Source organism: Scaptodrosophila lebanonensis, unplaced genomic scaffold, assembly GCF_003285725.1.
Source record: "Scaptodrosophila lebanonensis strain 11010-0011.00,11010-0021.00 unplaced genomic scaffold, SlebRS2 tig00000053-arrow-pilon, whole genome shotgun sequence".
Taxonomy (NCBI): Eukaryota; Metazoa; Arthropoda; class Insecta; order Diptera; family Drosophilidae; genus Scaptodrosophila; species Scaptodrosophila lebanonensis.
Genome location: NW_022060548.1, coordinates 8,802,544 through 8,822,477, shown reverse-complemented (window position 1 = coordinate 8,822,477; position 19,934 = coordinate 8,802,544). Strand labels below are relative to the sequence as shown.

The 19,934-nt window shown below is 37.5% G+C and overlaps 1 protein-coding gene across 1 annotated transcript in view; it reads right to left on the bottom strand.

Moving 5' to 3' along the window:
* The window catches only part of LOC115623338 (transcription factor E2f1), a 57,255-nt gene that overhangs the window by 33,221 nt on the left and 4,100 nt on the right, over positions 1 to 19,934 (bottom strand). Inside the window, exon 2 of the mRNA XM_030517610.1 lies at positions 4,017 to 4,044. The gene's annotated coding sequence lies outside the window, so the exon portion shown is untranslated. The remainder of the gene's footprint in view (positions 1 to 4,016; positions 4,045 to 19,934) is intronic.

The window sequence follows — 19,934 nt, the reverse complement described above, 5'->3', positions numbered from 1 at the left end:
TTTCCATTTCCATTTGCCGAAGCATATACACAGTGCTCGCCTTGTAATTGTTGCAGAATGCAATGCCGGCGCGTAATTCTGGTTGGCTTTGGCTCTAAGGGTGCGGCAGTACTCGGTGTTTCTAGTGTTAGAATTGGGCACTGTAGTAGTTGTTGTTGCTGTTGTTGCTTTTTGGTTTCCTGCAATTCAACAGGAAGTGCAGGAAGTGGTTGCGAAAATTGTAACGCGCCGGCGTTGATGAAGTGGCAGCAACGGCCCCCACAGTGGCAGCAAGAGCGTTCAACAATTGCTGGCACAGTGGGCAGAAATTTAGGGTTCAAAACGCGTCCAACAATTTTAGTTGGTAACTACCATTTAAGTATATTATTAAATAAATTTTAATAAAAAAAATAATACATTTTTACAGATTAGAAATTATTGATCAGTTATATCGGAATAACCATGTCCGTCTGTTTGTCTGTATGAACGTCAGTATCTTGAAAAGTTTAAGAGCTAGAATAAGCAAACTTGGTTTGTTTTTATTTCTAAACTCCCCCTTATTGATTATTTTTATACCCTGCAGGGTAACCCCGTAGGGTAAAAAGGGTATATTAGGTTTGTGCAAAGTAACATGTGTAATATGCAGAAGGAAGCATCTCCGACGCCATAAAGTATATTCTGAATCAGCATGACGAGAGAAACCGATCTAAACATGTCCGTCCGTCCGTCTGTCTGAATGAACGCAAGGATCTCAGAAACCCGCTACAGAATTTAGTCAATTTTTTGTACATTAACCAATCTTTGCACACATAATCTAATTGTACATACAATTCTATAGTTCTGTTTTAAGTTTCATCCCAATCGGCCAATTCTAAAAAAACCTATTAGTGGAACAATTTCACTCCAGTACTACGCTCTTCTTCTTTTTTCTTCTATTATGAGTGAATATAACTCTGTCTTGGAAATTAGTCTGGGTACAGGGTATTACACTCGCTCGACTGTAGCGTTCTCTATTAGTGGAACAATTTCACTCCAGTACTACGCTCTTCTTCTTTTTTCTTCTATTATGAGTGAATATAACTCTGTCTTGGAAATTAGTCTGGGTACAGGGTATTACACTCGCTCGACTGTAGCGTTCTCTCTTCTTATACTTCCCGCAATTCTTCGATCTGTCTCCATTCGTTTATGTGATAGGTTAACTCTAAAAGAAGTTATAGCCAAATACTATAGCTCAGTAAAAGCCTATACTGTATTCCCTATAAAGAAAAATGTGCATTAATTGATCCCTAAATACGTCATAACAACCAATAATATTGCCTTCAAATTAGATTTAAGCATCGAAGTAGCTTAAAGGACTTAAAGCCCATCGAAATCATTTAAAAACCGTGATATTGTTAATAAATCTAATCTTGATCTTAATCGCTTGATTTGTGAACCGCTTATCACTTATCAAAAAATAAGCAATAGTAAGAGCCCGACCCCATGCTCTAGGTAGAGGTAGAGTCTTCTTCCCTTAAATATGTTAATCGTTAGATAGATTATTTTTCAGGGTAAATAATAAATAATATATCCATAGAGGAATATTTTACTTTCAATAATTTAAAGGTTTGTCAATAAAAGCAAGGGAACAGTCGAAAATTTTATCTGCTTGCCTATCTTAGTCATTAGATCTATTTTCCGAGATGAGAAGCTGATTTGGTTTGTTTTCAAAGTTTAAGCAAAACTTTCTAGAAACTTTATAGCTCTAGCTGGGGTCTTTCCCTCATAAATAATGTCATTTGATGCACTGTGTCAGCGTATAGTCTATAGTTCGACCCTTCTAGGCCTTATAGCCGCTGTCAGTGTCCTGCGACGATTGACATGTGCCAAATGACGAGGACGCTGACGACGAGGGCGATAGGCAGGAGTTACCTACAGAGTAAGCCCTCTGTAAGGGTTCGCAAAGGGATCTCGATATAGGCGGCTACGGCTCTGGTACTGAGCTAATAATTAAAGTAAAGCAACCCCTAGAGGGAGTCTACGAAATGGGGCGACTTATCGTACTCGTACCGCGCAAATGGGGTGAATTCTGTTTTTGTTTTTTTGCAAAGAACTTGTAATTTAGAGCAGGGCGAGGGTTGCGGCGCTGTTACAACTAATCATGTGTAGGAATGTTGCGCAGACGCAGCAAAATTAAAGGAACAGCTGGCGTTTTCTGCTTGCTGCTGCTTTTAAGGTTAGGTTAGAACGGGCACTTCTCCGGTAGGGGTGCGCGCGTGTCAAGAAAACCAAAAAGTAAGCAGGACTAGGGATGCAAGAAATAACATTTACCCAAGGACTTAAAGAGAGAGAAACTGCGAAATCAATACAAGATTAGGGACAGTTGGGTGACAAAGGCGCGACAGATAAGGCGACAGTTGGCAGAGTCCCAGAGTCGAATCGAAATTAGGATCGTACGCGATGTGATGCAATTTTTCTCGCCCTACAAATTACATGCGTGAGATTAAAATCAGAGCGTGTGTTTAGTTAGGGAGGGGAGGATAGGGGCGTGTGAATGAACGGCTACCTGGTTGGGCCCGTCCTAACTGATGTCCCATTTGGGTACAACCGGAAAAGTGCTAAGCCGACGATGACGCGTGTGTGTGTGAAAATCAGCCGTGCATGGCAGGCAAATCCTGTGCGACCCTTTCGTCTAGTTTAGTTTTTTGTTGATTTTCTTCCCTCGTGGGATTAATTAGCATTTGACCAGAAATTTGGGTCGTTGCCACTGGCTTAACCAGCAGAAAATTTTAATTTATGCATAGAGCCCTCGGTGCTAAACGGCTCCTGTGCCTCCCCCTTGTCAAGTGATTGTCAAACAAAATTGTAAAAACATTCCAACATTCCATTTAAAATTGAAATTGATTTGTAAACTTTTACTCTTTATGGCATTTAAATATTGTATATTGCAGGACTGAGCTGGGAGTTAAAAGTAGTTGGGCCAGTTCCTTATTGTTTTTATGGGTTTGACATTCGCTTTGCAAACAAACCCTCCGTCTCTCGCCCAAGTCCTGACCGCGTGTTAACAGCTTGTAGCCATTTGTGGACTTACAAGTTATTGTCTTTGATGTTAGCGCAGAATATTGAGTTCATTTGTTAGGGTTAAGCTGCCAGATAGTGTTTGTTTAGTTGTTGTCCGACTGGCCACGGTTCAATGATCTGTCAAACGGGTGCCATTGAACCCTGCCATAGAGGGCTCGTGAGGGCTCTCTATAACTAATTACTAATTGTTTTTGCTTTTCCAGCCGCCTGTCTACTAAGTACAAGACTTGCTGGCCACCGAGTTACTATTACAAATGAAATATTTGGTGAAGAGCTGATTCAAAGAATCTTATAACTCACAACTAAGTGATGGCCACGAATTCTACTTAGTAGTTTAGTGTAGATCGATGTTAATTCCTATTTGAGAAAAGGTGGGAATAGGTTGACTTTCCAAAGAGTTAGAAAAACGAGACCATCTTCGTTGCTATAATGTTTAATGACAGATTTTAAATGAAGATATTTAATTAAAAACTCTGATACAGAGATAAGTTGAAGGCATATAAAACATATACCTCAACAATTAATGCACTAGAAGTAGAAGAAGATGTGGTAAGATGGTATTAAAGGCCCAGTTGTGGATTGGATTTATAAAAAATTATAAGCCAACTTATGTTAAAGATCATTATAGGGAACTAATCGTTTAATGGAAAATAGGTAATATTACATTTCCCAATATCGATTGAGTTTAAATGGACTTATTTCGGAATAAGTAATATAAATAATAGAGAGTAAGCTCACATATTATCTTTCACTAGAAAAATTCAAAATATTGGGAAAGAAAAGAAGGATTGTGTTTAAAAAATCTTACATCAAATCAAGAGTTTTAGAATCCCAACAAACCAGTAAGATCTGTTTTATAGAAAACTCTCTAAATCGCTTAAGTGATTGTGTATCGGATTAGCGATATATTGTGCTCAGCTTCTTAAAATATCCATTGACTTTTTTTTATTGCTAGCTAACTTAATGTTAAGGCTTACCAAATATTAAATAGCTAAAATCGGCAATCTGAAACGAAAAAAAACGAGAATAGCATTAGTAGTAGTTGGAAGTTTCACTTTTGATCGAGAATACAAAATATAATGCCTACAGCCTATTTGTTTGTTTCTAAAGTTCCCTCAAATGTTAGTTTACTTGGGAACCACTAATAAAACCACTGGTTGGTCGTATTTTCAAACCGAAACTTTGCATAGGAAAGCCTATTGGCATAATTCAAGTATCGCAGTTTGTTGAGAATACATAACAATTCTATTATTTGGTGTCCCTTAGGCTTATTGCCCAGCCTAAATCAACAAGTCGAACACATTTAGAGCGAGTTGTGAAGCCAAAGCACAAGCAAACAACAGAAGACGCAACAAAGTTGTCAAATCAAACAAATGCTGCTGACAAAGCTCTGGGAGCTGAGGAGGGCAGACAAAAAAAATGGGTTTGTTGGACGCGCCCCATGAGGAGGAAACCGAGCAACAATGTTTGGTGTTAAAAATATGAGAAGCATTTATAACTTTTTTGTGGCCAGCTTAGAAGGCAGAAGGAAGAACTGCAATGGCTGGGATCGTGGACTTTGTTGGTCGATTGGTTTGGATTGGTTTGGTTGGTCGTTCGTTCGTTTGTTGGTCGGCTGGACAGGCATTTAAAAAACTTCAGCGATTTATGCGTCTGTCGTATATCGACGACGAAACCTGATTGGGATGGAGCCGAAGTTTAAAGGGCTCGCGTAGGTAGAGCCGACAACGCCGATGTGAGTGTGTGAAGTCGAAGACTTTCTGAAATTCCTGCCAAAGAGGGCAGTCAACGCAATAGAAGCGGCGAGCGGTGGCGGCTCCTCCAAGCAGGAGTCAACAATCGGAGTCGGAGTCAGAGTCGCTTTCAATGTCTGCTCGCAGCATTCCATAACATACAGTGAAAACTTTCTGGGGCGAACACAGAACTTGTGGGGCAACTTTGGCAGCAATAGATAAGATCATTTATTATTTGTTATCAACTTGTTGTTAAGAAACTAGGGATTGATAAGAACAGAGGTACGTGCGTTTATTTTGTCTGTCTGTATGAACGCCTACAACTCGAAAAATGTAAGACTTAGAGTCAACAAACTTTGTTCTTAGAAGCTACTTCGTGTAATGCAAGCCAAGTTTTAGTTGTCTTCGGGCAGTTGGGGAAGTCGGAGTCGCTAACAGCGAAAAGTTTTAAGAAGCGAGCACAAAACTTGTAAAGCAGCTCAACAGGGAAAAGATAAGTTAATTTTTAGTGTGTTATCAACCTGTTGGGTTCGTCAAACTGTGGATTGATAAGAGAAGGTCCGTTTGTTTTCAGAGATAATTTATAACTCGATAAGTTTAACAAACCCCACACTTCAAACCAACTCACTACGATAAATGTCAAGTTTATCTCTTTCTTTGGGCAGTTGGGGAAGTCCCTTTCATTGAAAGAGTTTTTACTGTATGTGCTGGGTCTAAGCATGCTGCTTTGACTGCCACATGTTGCACACACTGTGAGAATGAATTTAATTAAAGAAATTCTGCTGTAACTTGCAAATCCGTGTGGCAAGCTGAGAGAGAGACCAATGCAGCGTTCTGCGTTCAGCGGCACAAATAGTTCAAAGTCTAGTGGCTGCCAGAATGGCAGCAACAATGCCAATTAAATCTTATTTCAGTGCCACATTAAAATGCAATAAATATATGTGCGTTGAGAACTGCCGCTTCGAGTCGTCGTCGAGTCGACTCGAGTTGACTCGAATCGACTCACTTCAAGTCGCTGAAGACGCGCTGCTGAAGCGTTAAAAATATTTCATGCTATTTTCAGTCTGCAGTCGTCCTTTTGCGAATAAGATGTTCGCCGACCGATAAGCAATCCACCAGACCACCAATTGCATGCGAGGCAGCTATATGGCTTCCAAAAACTGAACACACACTCAACTCTAGAGGTGAGCTTTACGAATACAGCTGTGACTTTATCACGTGAAATGGGAATGCAACATCGTTGCATATTAGAAATAAGAGCTAAGACATCTAACTTCTAGTTCTTAACAATGTAGAAGAGGTAACTACGATTTAGTTAAAAAAATAAAAATCAAAAAAAAAAGTCGTTCTCTTAAAAAGAAGTTAACATTCTCAAGATGTATAAACAATCGTTTGTATTTTACTATTAAGTCATGATTTTTTATGGAGAAGGTACCTGCGATTTACTTAAGGAAGAAACCATTACATGATGAAAGATTTTGTAGAAGTCAGATTCTTTTTTTAGATTGATTATCTGATTCACATTGTCAAAGTAGTTGGAGTAGTCTTAATAAAATCGATATAAAAGTTGTAGTTAAATCTCTGGATGTTTTTAAAACAATGTTAAGGAAGATTCAGTTGGTTCTTACAGTTGGTTGGATCTGTTCGAAGCCAGTTATTTTAATTTAATTCATCTAGTTTACTTAGTTTTAGTTGAAAGCTTCAATATAGTTTAAGATTGTGTGTAAATCGATCTTCACACCTTCTGAAAAGTGAAAAGAAATAAGGAATGGAAAATGGAAATGTCGTAAACTAAGAACGATTTATTTACTCAAAGACTATGAAAGCCTGCAAAGTTAAAAGCTTGTTTGTGAAAAAGCAATGAATGACTTAAATGGAACAGTGGATAAAGGTTTTGGCGATGAACAATTGTTATTCAGTCCACTTGTATTAACTAAAGACGAAAAAGATGATTAACTATTGTGAAGTGAGCTCTAAAATGTCGGGGAACTGCATCTCTGATATGGTGCTTGACGAGGGAGATGAAGAATTGAAATTATTGAAAATTTTGAAATATTATTGGATTATAGCAGTGATACGAATATCACATAAATGGTCATCTCTACCACTCTTGTCACTGGCATTTCCACAATGCGATGGCATCGATCGTTGTTGTTGTTGATATTGTTGTTATTGTTGTGGCTGTCTGCAACATCGTCGCATTTTTACCGCTCCCATTGCATTTCAGCATAATTTGGCGTAATTTTAGTAAAGCGGGCGAGCTTGTGTTGACATTGTTAAGCAACTGGCGGCTGGATAACTTGGCTTGCCAGATCAGTCCACTACCAACATTTTTACACAATCCAAGCGGCTGTGGAAACTCGTGATATTGAGCCGGCCACGAATTATGTTGTGGAATATTGAACAGTTTCAAGGTTGTTGCAACACAGGCGGCTGTGGCAGTTGCTTTGCTGGCTTGAGGCACCGCGACCCCTGCGTGACTGAACGAAGGGCAGTCTGTCCACTCTTATTTTATTAATGCCCCATTATCTACAACCAAAATAACTTTAATTGTTGGTAGTCTACACCTACTTACCAACAGACTATCTTAAATGATGTGTGGTAAAAAAAAAAAAAAAAATTAAACAAATTAAGGTGCGAATTTCAACTTTCATACTTAAGCAACATTTACTTGATTTCTTTGTCTCAATCCAGAGCTTTGGAGGTATTTTCAGGTTGATTTGTTATTTGATTTACCAACACAACATGGCTATCTATTCAAATCATTACCAACACTGAACAAAAACTGTTGATTTTCAACACTAACATACACTTAGAACTCTTTCTAGTGATGTAGGTTAAAGGCAACTAAATTGTAGCATGGCTGATTTCTAAGGTATTCCTAGATAAATACTAAAATATTAATGCCATTTACTAAAATTTCGATTTATTAGCTTAAGGCATAACTGGCAAATAACAAATTAAATCCCCCCATCGTGTCTGAGGTGTTAATGGGCATAATTGTTCATTTATTTTTGAGGCGTATTTTTGATCAATATAACTTATTGTAATCTGTATCGACAGATAAAATAAAATATAGATAAATAGAGCTGGTTACTAAGGTGCCAATGGTTATAGCTAAGTTAAAAATTTTTATTATTAAGCTGTCAATGATGATTACTATGTTCTATATTCCTAAGGATTAAATGTTCATTACTAACGGATCATCGGTGATTACTAAGGTAATTAATTAAATATTTAACGTACTACGGTACCTATAGTGATTACTAATTTTCTATGAAGATTATTAAGGTATAAACGGCAATTATTGAGTTATCAATTGGATTTTTAAAGTACCACAAATCTATAAAAGTTGATTCCTAATGGACCAATGGTGCTTACCAAAGCACCAGCAGCAAAAAATTGAGCATCAAAGCTGATTACAAACTTAAAATTGTTTCAATGGCGATAATTACGACTTTAATGTGGATTAAAAAGTAAGCAGTGTTTTATATTAAGGTATCACTGGTAATTATAAAATGAATTAATATGACTCTGGAGTTTCTGAAGGAACCTCCAACCAACCTCTGAAAAGAAGCTTTTTTCACGATTCACGTAAAAAACAAAAATGTAAGCTGGCTAAGGTATTGGTAGGTGTGATGGTATATTCCCCTTTTGAACGCACTCCCACACATTTCTACTTTGTCAGGCTTAGCCGCCTTCACCTTCCCCCTCCCCGCATTACTCTACACAACGCAACGAAGCCGATTAGCTTAACTGCTGTACGCTGCTTGGCCTTAAATTCCTAGCCACGTTTCGGTGTACATTTCCAAGGGCCTGAGCTCCACAATAACCGCAAATAAAAAATTGCGAATGAGTTTTTCATTTTTTTTGTTTCGGTGTGTATTGCAAATAAAATGAATGAAGTTAAGCCAATTGAGGTTAACCCCAAAGAGGGAATTCAGTGCATATTTTGCAAGACAGTCAATGACAACAACAATGTTAAAGACTTGGCAGCCCCTTGGACACAGTGGTTGTTGGCTGTCATGTGACTCGCGTGTCCAGCAAAGAATTTTAAAACCACAAAAATGCGACAAATGCAACAATAGCTGTAAAGGATAAACAAGAAACACAAATAAGCAAAAGTGGAAGTAAAACCACAATACAGCACTCGAAAGGGACAGTATCTTCCAGCTGTAAACGTGCATGGATATCCACCAAGATGGAGAAGAAGGGAACGAAGGGATGGTAGATATCAAGATAGAAATGGAGCGAACAAAGAAAAAGTTGTACATTCGAAAGTTTGTAATGAAATAAAAATGGAAGCACTATAATGTAGAGAAATATTTCATTTATTTTGTATTTCCCTTCTTCTTTACAGGGAATGGAAGTTATTTTGTAATTGGAAAAAGTTGAGAAAGGTTGATGATTGTAGTAAGCCAAACATAATGGAATACTTGACATAATATTGCCAAATCCAGTTAGCAGCAAATTTAAGATAACACCGATAATTTTCTGGAAGAATTGCTGATAAAGCGTCATATTAAAAGGATCATATTGTTGTTATTTCGTTAGGATAAATTGATTGACTTAGGTTTATCAAATATATAGATTTTAACGTCAATAGTTTTTGAAGTTTCTGAAGAAGTGTTGTTTACAGATGTTAATAATAGGTTATCTAATAGGATTCAATTTTTCAGGTTTCAAAAGAGAGCCTTCTTCTACTACTTGGACAACGTTTTCGCTCGAAGAAGTCATTAAAGCGTTTAAAAATATAGTTTTGGGAGATGGAAAAGGAGCTTCAAAAAGTGCTTCAAGCAAATGCAAAAATGTACTGATCTTCATGGAGAACATTTTAAAAATCAATAAGTTCATTTTTGAAAAAATGATTTCGAATTTCTTTTTATTCACGAAATATAGAAGGATCTACAATATCTTCTGCTGTTTGTTGGTAGCTCCTTGTGCAGCTTGAAGCATAATTAAAATAAATGCTGCTGCCTATTTAACGCTAACTTAAGGATTAGAGGCCTGGGCCAAGCTAGTATTACAGGAATTCATTGAGCCCCACCCACGACACAACAAATCATACGTTCCAGCCATCCAGCATGCAAAACAGCAGAGACAGCAGCAACAGGCCTGGCAGTTTAATGACCAACCAACTGACCAGTTCGGGTTCAGTACAAGTTCGATAAAAGCCAGCAGGCTCTAACAACAACAGCAACAATAACAACAAAATCTCATCTTCGTCGTTGTCGGCACAAATGCAAAAGAAGGGCTTCCAACAATAACAAGGCAGGCACGCATGCAGCAGGCACCCAAGGAAGGAAAAATGCTGGAAGCCACAGACGCCGACAACTCAAAAAATAAAGGAAACAAAAAAGAAAAGAACCAAAAAGCTAAAATTATGCGCCGCTTTGGAGGCTGCATCGAGAGCGTGGCGCACTGAATGTTGCTGATATTTTGTTGTTGTAACCAAAGTGCTAGAAGGATTCCGTTGTTGTTGTTTGTATTGTTGTTGTGTTGAGTCTGGACTGCTTTTTGGTGTCTCGACTCGACTGCTGCAGAATTCCATTGAAATCGTTTGAAATTTGAGCACCACCAGCTTCCAAGCGGTAGTGAGGGAGGCTGGGAGCTAGAAGGAAGAGAATGCGTGTGCAATGGGTAGGCGTGGCGGCCGAGGGGGTTGTCGTCGTGTAATAAATATGCGCAGATGATGGCACCGAAGAGGGAATGAAAATGTTGAAGATGACGATGAGAATGCGTTATTGCAGCGAACTTACTTCTATACCCTGCATTCCAAGAGCTTACCACTATTGCTGATAATGTCTGTATGTTGAAGAAGAAGGAGTTGGGCAGAACAATGCAGCTATGAGGTAATTAAGAAAATTTAAGCTAAGCTTGAGATACTCTGAACAACCTTTAGAGTCCATCATCTCAGTTATCAGCCCAGCAATTATATTTTGGATACAAAAACACCTCTATAGAGCATACACTTTCCGTATTGCCACAATTTTTCAATAATATTGTTGCACTTTTATCGCGCATTCCCCATAAAATGTGTAAGAATAACAAGTCATACATATGTATATAGGTTCTGGATTTGCCCGTGCTGCTAGTCATTAAGAGCTTAGTATAGAGCTGAGCTAACGGAAGCGGATGCGATGCGTGAGCTTTGCAGATATGCCGAGCCGCTAAAGGGAGGCGGAGAGCAAGGGAGTGGAGAGTAAGCAATTGTTGGCACCCACAACATATATAGACCCGCATAATAAACGAAAAGGGTGGCCAGGCGGCAGCACCGAGACATAACTTCTGTAATTGCCAATGCAGACGACGGCCGATGAGGAGACGACGACACATCCTTTTGTGCCTGAAACAGCAGCAGACATTAAATCGACAACAACAAAGTTGCACAAACGCACACACACACACACACTCGCATGCAGTCTGTAAACTGACGCCTGCTGCAGCTTACAAGCCCACAAATTGCCAAGGCATCAGAGCGAGAACAGGGAAAATGTAAAGAGAACGAACGAGAGAGGAAGTGCCGGCATATGAAATGGGGGCAGAGGCATGCAACATGCAGAGCTCTGCATGGAGGTTGAAGTCAGACAGTCACAACAACAATAACAACAAAACATCCGGGCAATAACAACATCAGACTACAACAATAACAATAACAACAACAGAGTGCAAGTGCCAAAGCCGAGCGAGCGCCACACGCAGACAATATAAGCGAACGAATGAACGAAACTTAAACACTAACACTAATACAGCGAGAGCACCAGCATCAGAGTGCAGGCGATAAGCGCTAAGAAGGAGGTGGGGGGTGCAGGAGCACACAACAAGATGAGCCGTTGAGCTGAGGACTCTGACTGAAACAAGTTGCAAAAACACAGCAACAACAATAAAAACAAGTTGGTTGTGTGTGTGTGTGTGTGTGTGTGTGTATGTGTATGTGAGAGTGGAGCTCCAACGCCGCTGCTGTTGTTGCTGCTCCTGCTGTCGCTGACAACGTCGCCGCCAACGTCGCAGCCAACGCAGCAAAATTTCATGAATGGAATTTGTAAATTTTATTTTCATTTGCAACGTTTTCGCTCTTTTTTTTGTTTTCTGTTTTTTTTTTTGTTTTCCTTTCGTTGTCGTACGTTGTACGCATTGCTTTGTCGTTGTTATTGTTGTTGTTATTGTGCATTGCGCTAATCATGTGCAGAGCGCATCAGACTTAAAGAGCAAAGAGAGTAAAAAAGAAGCAAAATGCCAGACAGAGCCCCAAGCAAGTGGGGCAATGCGGGGCATGTTGTTGACGCCGCTTTTATTGTGGTTGTTGTTATTGTTTTTGCATTGAATATGACTCTGCCAGCCTTGCTTTCCGCTCACCGCACTCCACTCTTCTTTCTCACTCCTCCTCCTTCTTGCACTTTGGCATAAAACTGGATTTTGCTGTTTGTTGCTTTTGCTGTTGTTATTGGTGTTGGTGTTCGTTGCCATCGACGTTGGGTTTGTCGCTTTTTGTGTACATGCCACAAATTTAGCATATTTGTTGCAATTTTCGTCTCTCTGCTGTAGCTGTGATTACAAGTATGTATGTGCGCCGCCGCCGTCAACGACTTTGTTGTTGTGCGTGTCGATATCGTCTTCTCAGCACTGTCTTCTCGTTGCTTTGTCAACAGCTGAGCGGATTGGAGTTGTCCACAATGCGATTTATGGACATTATGTCGCCAAATATTTCGTTTGACGGTTTCTCTTGTTGGTTTTCAGTTGAAAATTTCTTGCACAATAGATTTTAAGAAGCAGCAATTTGTACATGTATTTAAATTTTAAAATAAAGTCACGTATAGCTTATTATATGAATACTTTCAACATAAATCACTTCATATTTTTTATTTACGAATTTCGGCATTTCGTTTCCGCTTGACGTGAATTCGCAAATGGAAACAGAACTGATCATTTTGATAAGTTTTATATATATATATAAGTTTTGAATATATATATATATAAGTTTTATATATATAAATTAAAGACAACTTGAATAAATTACAACAGAGTGTTTCTGCTTTCGTCTCTAGCGTGGATTCTGATTCCTATTCACTTTGACTTTCGCACCAGTCTAATTTTCGCTCGTCATTGGAACTGGTTGACAAAATTCCGACGACATTGCAAATTTTTGGCATAATTGCAGTTTCAAGCTGTTGAGGTCTGCTTATCAGAAAATGTAGCGAGACTCGACTAGACCGGACAAACAACAATAATATTAGCAGCAAATGGAAAAAATTAATGGATTTTTAATTGTTGTAACCGCATGCCCGACAGTCCGATCCCACACATATTGCTAATTATGGCCCTACAGCAATTGGTCAAAGTGATTTCTGTTCGAGCCATGACGAGCGAGCGAGTTGTGGGCCAAGCTGCCATTTGGTGTCGTTTTGATGCTGTTTCTTTTTTTTGTAGTTTGTTTGTTTTCCTCACTGTTTTTGCATTTGTCGATTTCTTGGAAAAACGCTGAAAACAAATATAAAAGAAACAGCTAAGAAGAAGGACGGGCAATGGAATTTCATTACACAGGCTGGCTGGCTTTACGCATATTGCAACGTAGATTGGCGCAATTACAGAGCCCCAAAAGAAGGCGGTGCTGGGGGGCAAGTGGCAGGCAGGAAGGCAGACAGGCAGCAGCGGCAACAAGACGACGCAGGCTCTCTGGCAAATTAAATACATAAGCGCAGCAAATGGCAACAACAACAACTAAAAAAAAAAAACAACAACGACAACAACAACAGGCAGCCAGCAGTAAAAATAGCCATTTGGCTTTGAACTTTGCGACGACAACAACGAAGAGGTCTCGACAGATCGGCGCAGCCAACCAAGACGTAGCAGACGACGAAGGATGTGAACCCTGTGGGCTCAATATGCTGGCCATATAATCTAATCAGGCAATGCGAAACGTGTGTCGATTTAAAGCCCAGTCGGCCCATAAAGCGGCAACACAACCGCCAATAAATTGACAGAAATAAACAAGTGTGGGGCTTAGAGATGGGGCGGCTGAAGCGAAATTCGAGATTTTATATCTCATCAAAAGAAAGTCTATACATGTACCTAAATTCTAAGTATATATTAATAAAAATAAAAATAAATAAAATTGTTTAACAGAGGCATACATTTCTATCCTTATGAAATTTATATTAATTTCTTTTGAAAATTTCTTAATACATATAGCTTGAAATAACTAGCGAGTTTTTGAATAAAATGGAGCTTTCAAAAACGGGTACAATTTGAGAGATCTTCGTACCACAAATAGAGCGCCAGTTATTAACTCTTTTTTAAGCACAGTTACTGATAGTTTTGTACAAGAAATGTCAAGAATCTATGGGAAGATTTTCAAAATGGTGCTTAAATGCTACTACTTCATTCTTTTCCATGTAGAAAAATTAAAGGAACTGTTTGTGCCACAAAATAATTGAGTGATGATGATAATGATTAAAGCAGATGTCAAGGAACTATCAAACTTACAGAGGAACTATCGAAAGAACTTAAAAATGGGGCATTAATACAAAATACCATTTTTTATAAGAATGCCATTTTTTTGGGGGTAATTGAAGGAGTACTCCAAATAGTTCACTCTTAAAATGCTCTGGCATTTACTGCAAATCCGTTTCTACAGCTTCTCAAGCATGCTGTAAACATATGAATCACGTGCCCATCTCTAGATTGGTGGGGCAGGAGAGCATTGCGTGGGCTGTTGCTTTGTTATGGCCACTTGGCATGTGCAATGAGAATTAAAAAGTATATATTTAGTAACAATTGCACAATGAATGTGAGTCGTCAGTGCGACAAATGGCGCCGAGGGACACAGATAACACCTGTTTGCCTCCGCTTCCACCGATCATCATGATGATCGTCATTGATGATTATGACGAAAACAAAAGGTACAAATTATCAACACGTGAGGAGCGAGGAGCAATCGAATCAATAAATGCGCAATAAAAGGCGTAGCCCCCGAAATGGGAAAAGAAAATGAAAACAGGCAGATAAATATGCGTTTAATTATAAAACAACAACGAGAGAAGGATGCGAACGAAGGAAGCAACGACAGCTGCTCATCAGGAAAAACTTAATAAGGAAAAACTACAACACACACAAACACATGCCGAGTCGCCTCAAATCGAGTTGAGGATCCTCAAAAGTCAGGACAGGTGTGTTTGTGTGCGTGTGGCTGATGCCGCAGCATAAATTATGAGCACGTACGGATGCAGCGCAGGATTATAAAAGATCAGACAGACAGATGCTGACGAACAATGGGACAATTTGCACAACACTCGGAGCAAAAATCCATACCTTAATTGCTGAGTTTGTGAAAAGAAATGTACGAAATATTAATATTATTATCAACTATTGGATAATATTCAAAGTTTCCATTTCTTAAGATGTTTTTTTTTGTCTTCATATATACTCAAAAATAGTGAAAATTTTAGTTTGGTAAACTTTTTCCACAGTAGCTGGGAGCATATCGCCTGAACGAAGGCTTGTAAAGCAAACGCTTTAACGTTCTCCAGCACACTACTGCAAAATTTTGTCTATTTGGAGGTGCCAATAGTGGTCCAATAGTCTACCATATACCCTATAATAATCAATTAACAATTTTTAATCTAGGCCCACGTCCAACACAAGATTTAATTAAATTTTTTTTTTTTCACTTGAAATCCATTTCTAATTTTTCAACAATCATTTTTTATCTAAAAACTAGAATTTTTTGCAATAAAAAAATCAGAGTGGACCACTGTGCGACGACGATGGCCGAGTTACTAACAAAGCCAAAGACTACACAGCGGTTGTCCATTCAAGTCATACTCATAGATGATGCAAAATGTCACACTAGAATGGACAGTGGCAGTGTCCTGGAAATGTCCTGCCGCGCAGCTGCCCTTTGTGAAAGGCGAAAAGCACCTCAGACAGTTATTTCGCAATTTCCACACATTCACAACAACAAACAACAAGAACAAGAACGATCTAAAGAAAGTAGTAAGTGAGAATGAAAGAAAAGAAAGAATGAAAAAGCGGAGCGCTCTGCTCGATTTTGAATGCTTCGCTTCAATCTCAATTATTTTGCGCAGCTGCAAGAAAGATTCAAGATTGAAATGTGCATGCCTTGCATGTACTCGTATCTGCAAGATACGATTTTATATTTATGTATGCGTCTGTGCGCTGTCCCATAAATTGCATTTGGGTGCTGTTTTTTTTTTTCTTTATACCCATTCTTTTTTTCCCCGTTGTGGGTCAGGGTTACGAGGGGTTGCCGCTGAGGGTCGCCGTTCGTGCTTCGATCTTAGCCCACAAATTCCATATGCATTAGGTAATTAGAGCATAATGCATAAGGCAGAGAATCCGCTAAGTTCCTTTTCCCAAAGTCGTTGCCGATCATCAGCTGCACATCAAATTGATTTTAAATCATAATTTATGGTTGTTCCCAACAATACCATAAACGCGCCAGAGAAAGTAAAGCGCAGAATTATAATTAGGGCTATGCGCTTGTTAGATTCGATTCGAAAACCCACAATTGTTTCTTGCAAAAGAAAAATATACATAGATTTATTTATTACTCAAGAACTATGGGAAGCAACATAATGAGACTGATGGGAAAACATGCGTTATATTTGCAATTTATGAGAAAAACATATTATGATAATAGAAAATCCAGAAAATTACAAGTTAAAGTCGTTGTCTTATAGAAAAGCAAAGATCTATGGAGGAGTTATATATATGGGGTATAAGGAAGATTTAAACTCTTTAATAAAGATATTTTTATAACAATTTGTAGCTTCTTTATTGCTACATTTCAGTTTATGGAAAGAACTTATCAAGTAACCTACAGATAAAAGTAAATTCCTTATTGACACCATATGTAAATGTACCAAAATGATGAATGTTTTGTTTCTAACTATGAATATATATTGAAGAGTGGCATTAAGAACTTAGTTCTTGTAGTTTATGGCGCCGAATTTGACTGAATTTATGATTAAAAGTAGAATTTAATGATGTGTTCCTTTTAAATGTTTGCCTTAAGCACCTTTGAAATAGGATTCAAAGAAATATTACAGATTTACATGATATCAAACGAATTTTAAATTAAGTACAGCATACTTTTAGGGTAAACATTTCAATTTAACTGCCCAAGGACTGGTTTCATAATATAATAAATTTATTTAATCGTTTCCCCCATTTGATTTATTTTCACTTTAACAAATTTAACCAACAGGTTTGGTCAAAGTAATTCCTTATCTATGTATATTTGCGTTCTTCTTTCGCCTCACAAAACTTCAACTATAACAATTTTTATGAATATTCCAGAAAAGTCTCTTCATTCATACTATACTCCCTATTTTGTAGTTTCATAAAGGGACGTGCTTTTGTATAAACGTTGCTATGTTTGTCTGTCTGTTTGTATATGTAAGTACATACATAAATATATGTAAATGGTTCGTTTAAACATCCGTTTCACGTTATATGTTATAGGTGACATACATACACACACACACATAATCAAGTATACCCACACACACATACAATAATCATGGCGATTAATCATTTTATCAATGAAGTGCGAAGTCGCATTTCGAGCTTGAAAAAAAAAATCAAAAACAGCAAAAAGCATTGACAAAACTCAGAACATACTACTCGTACGCATGTACATACATACATATGTATGTATATACAACAAAGTTGCACAAATAATAAATGAAATAAAAACGAAAAAGGGCAACACAAAAAGTGGGATGACGAGATGCAACAAACGACAGCGATGCTGGGGTAGAGGGACAAACGAATGGACGACGCCAATCTGACCCAATTGGTGTGTGTGTGTGTGTGTGCGTATGTGTGTTTGTGGAGTGTGTGTTGTTGCTGTTGCCTGCCATCAAGTGGCGACGACATCACCCACAGCCACAGTCAAAGCTGCGCACAAGACAGACGAAAGTTGAGTGGACAACAAAAAATGAGTTGTCATACATAACGAGTAAAACGTTTTAGTTGCGCTACACCGACTCTTGTTTACACTTCACCCGACACTTTCGTTAAAACATGGCTTTAACTATAAAAGGCTTTGTGGCAGCAATCGTCTATACATTAGGAGCATTTCATTAATAAATAAAAAACTTTTATTATTTTATTTATCTATCTATTTTTATACCTTGTACGTAAAGTATAAAATACGCATGTAATAACACAGAAGTAGGCGTGGCAGCCCTGCAAACTATACATATTCTTGTATTATTATTCACCTATAAAAATATTATAGATTATTATTATAATAATAAGTAGTATTATATTTATTTTTTTTTATCTATTTATTTATTTGTTTACTTAATTATTGTTTAAAAATAATATTTTGTTAATTTTTTTATTTATTATTTTTATCATTATGTTCAAATTTTTATTAAATTATTAATTTTAAGAAATGTAAATTTATTGAACTTTTTATTTCAGTTATTTTTATTTATTATATTATATTATATTTATATATATTTTATATTTTATTTTTTATTATTATATTAGATTTATATTTTATTATAGGAACTTATCAATACCAAAATTTTGTTTTGATATGTTTTTATAAAAACAAAAAAGTTAGTGATTTTATCGTTTAGACATTTTAGTGTACACTTTGGATGTAGAGTATCAAAACAGAAGCAGCAGGAAATCGATGTCGATGATGTTCAACTAAAGCTACACTCTAACTTTTTTTTTGCTCCAATTTGCACAAGAAAACAACAACAACATCAACGAGACGGCCGACAGCGTGAGCGTCAACAGCGACGCGTGAGCCTCAACGCAAATATCGTGGGGTCTCTCTGAAAGAGAGTTTGAGTTTGCGAATGTGTGAGGGGGCCGTACTCACAAATTTCATATTCCACGTTTTTTATGCGAACCGCAGCAGCGAGAACAGCAGTTGAGCGGGAACAGTAACAACAACAGCAACAACCAAGGCAATCGGTGCGCCGGCTTTTTTTTATATATTTATGGTATGTATGTATGTATTTTGTTTTTGTTTTTGCGCATTTTAAAAATAGCCAACGAGCAAAGGCAAAGGCAACGGGCAACCTAAAACGACGAAATCAACAACAACAAACGGCATCAACAACAACAAAAGGCACCAACAAACAAACAACAACACAAACATATTAATGAAAGCGTTTTTAACTTGTTTCGCTAAAGTATTTTTTATATACACGTGTATACATACACACATACATATATGTATACATATGCACATATTTAGGTATTGACATGCCTTTTGCTCTCGTTGCCAACTCTTGCTACTGTTGTTATTGTTGTTATAAAGGTGCAACAACAACTCGCTATATAAAATGACAAAAACAAATAAAGAGAACGACATATGATCGCACACGTTCAAAAAATAATTTTTCATAAAAAAAAATTGCATGCAATGACAATCTCGGGCAATAGGGGGCTAGGAGCGTTTGGCTGAGGTCCACAATTAAATTAAATATTTATTAACACATTTAATATTTATGAATTTGCTTGCCAACTTTCTTATTAACAGCAGCAAGTGTGTCTCAACACTCTGTTAACTTTAACAGGCAATTGTAAAAGCTGCTGTTAATTAAAAGCATTTTGCACGCTGCTGATAAAACCTTTTTGGTGTATTATTATTTAAGTATACATACATATTTTCATATGTATTTGGTGTTGAAATATGCTGTAAAAGTTAAGAGCTTATCAATTTCATTCAACGTTTTCCTGCCACTCATTGTAAGAGCAAAAATTGCACCGTAATTGAAGAAAACTACACAAAGCGCGACTAATTTGATTTAAAAAGCTTTGAGCGACGCCTCACATTGTAAAGCTTAAAAAAAGTATTTTATACATATAATGAAAGAAAATGAATATAATGTCGCCTGTTAACGACAGAAGTTGTTTATTCTTTTAAATTGGGTGCACAGTAAGTGTATATTCCAATCAAATGTAGGTAGCTGTTGACACATTTAGTTACAATAAATAGTAAAACCGACTTAATACACATTGCTGTTTTAAATATAATCCTTAAATAACCAAATTTTTCAGAAATGTTTCTTGATATTTGACTTCTTATAGGACTTGTAAATGCCTATTTATCAAAAACATAAAATAAAAAAGATGTAGTTTTTAATTTAAATCGTTGGGAAACTTCATATT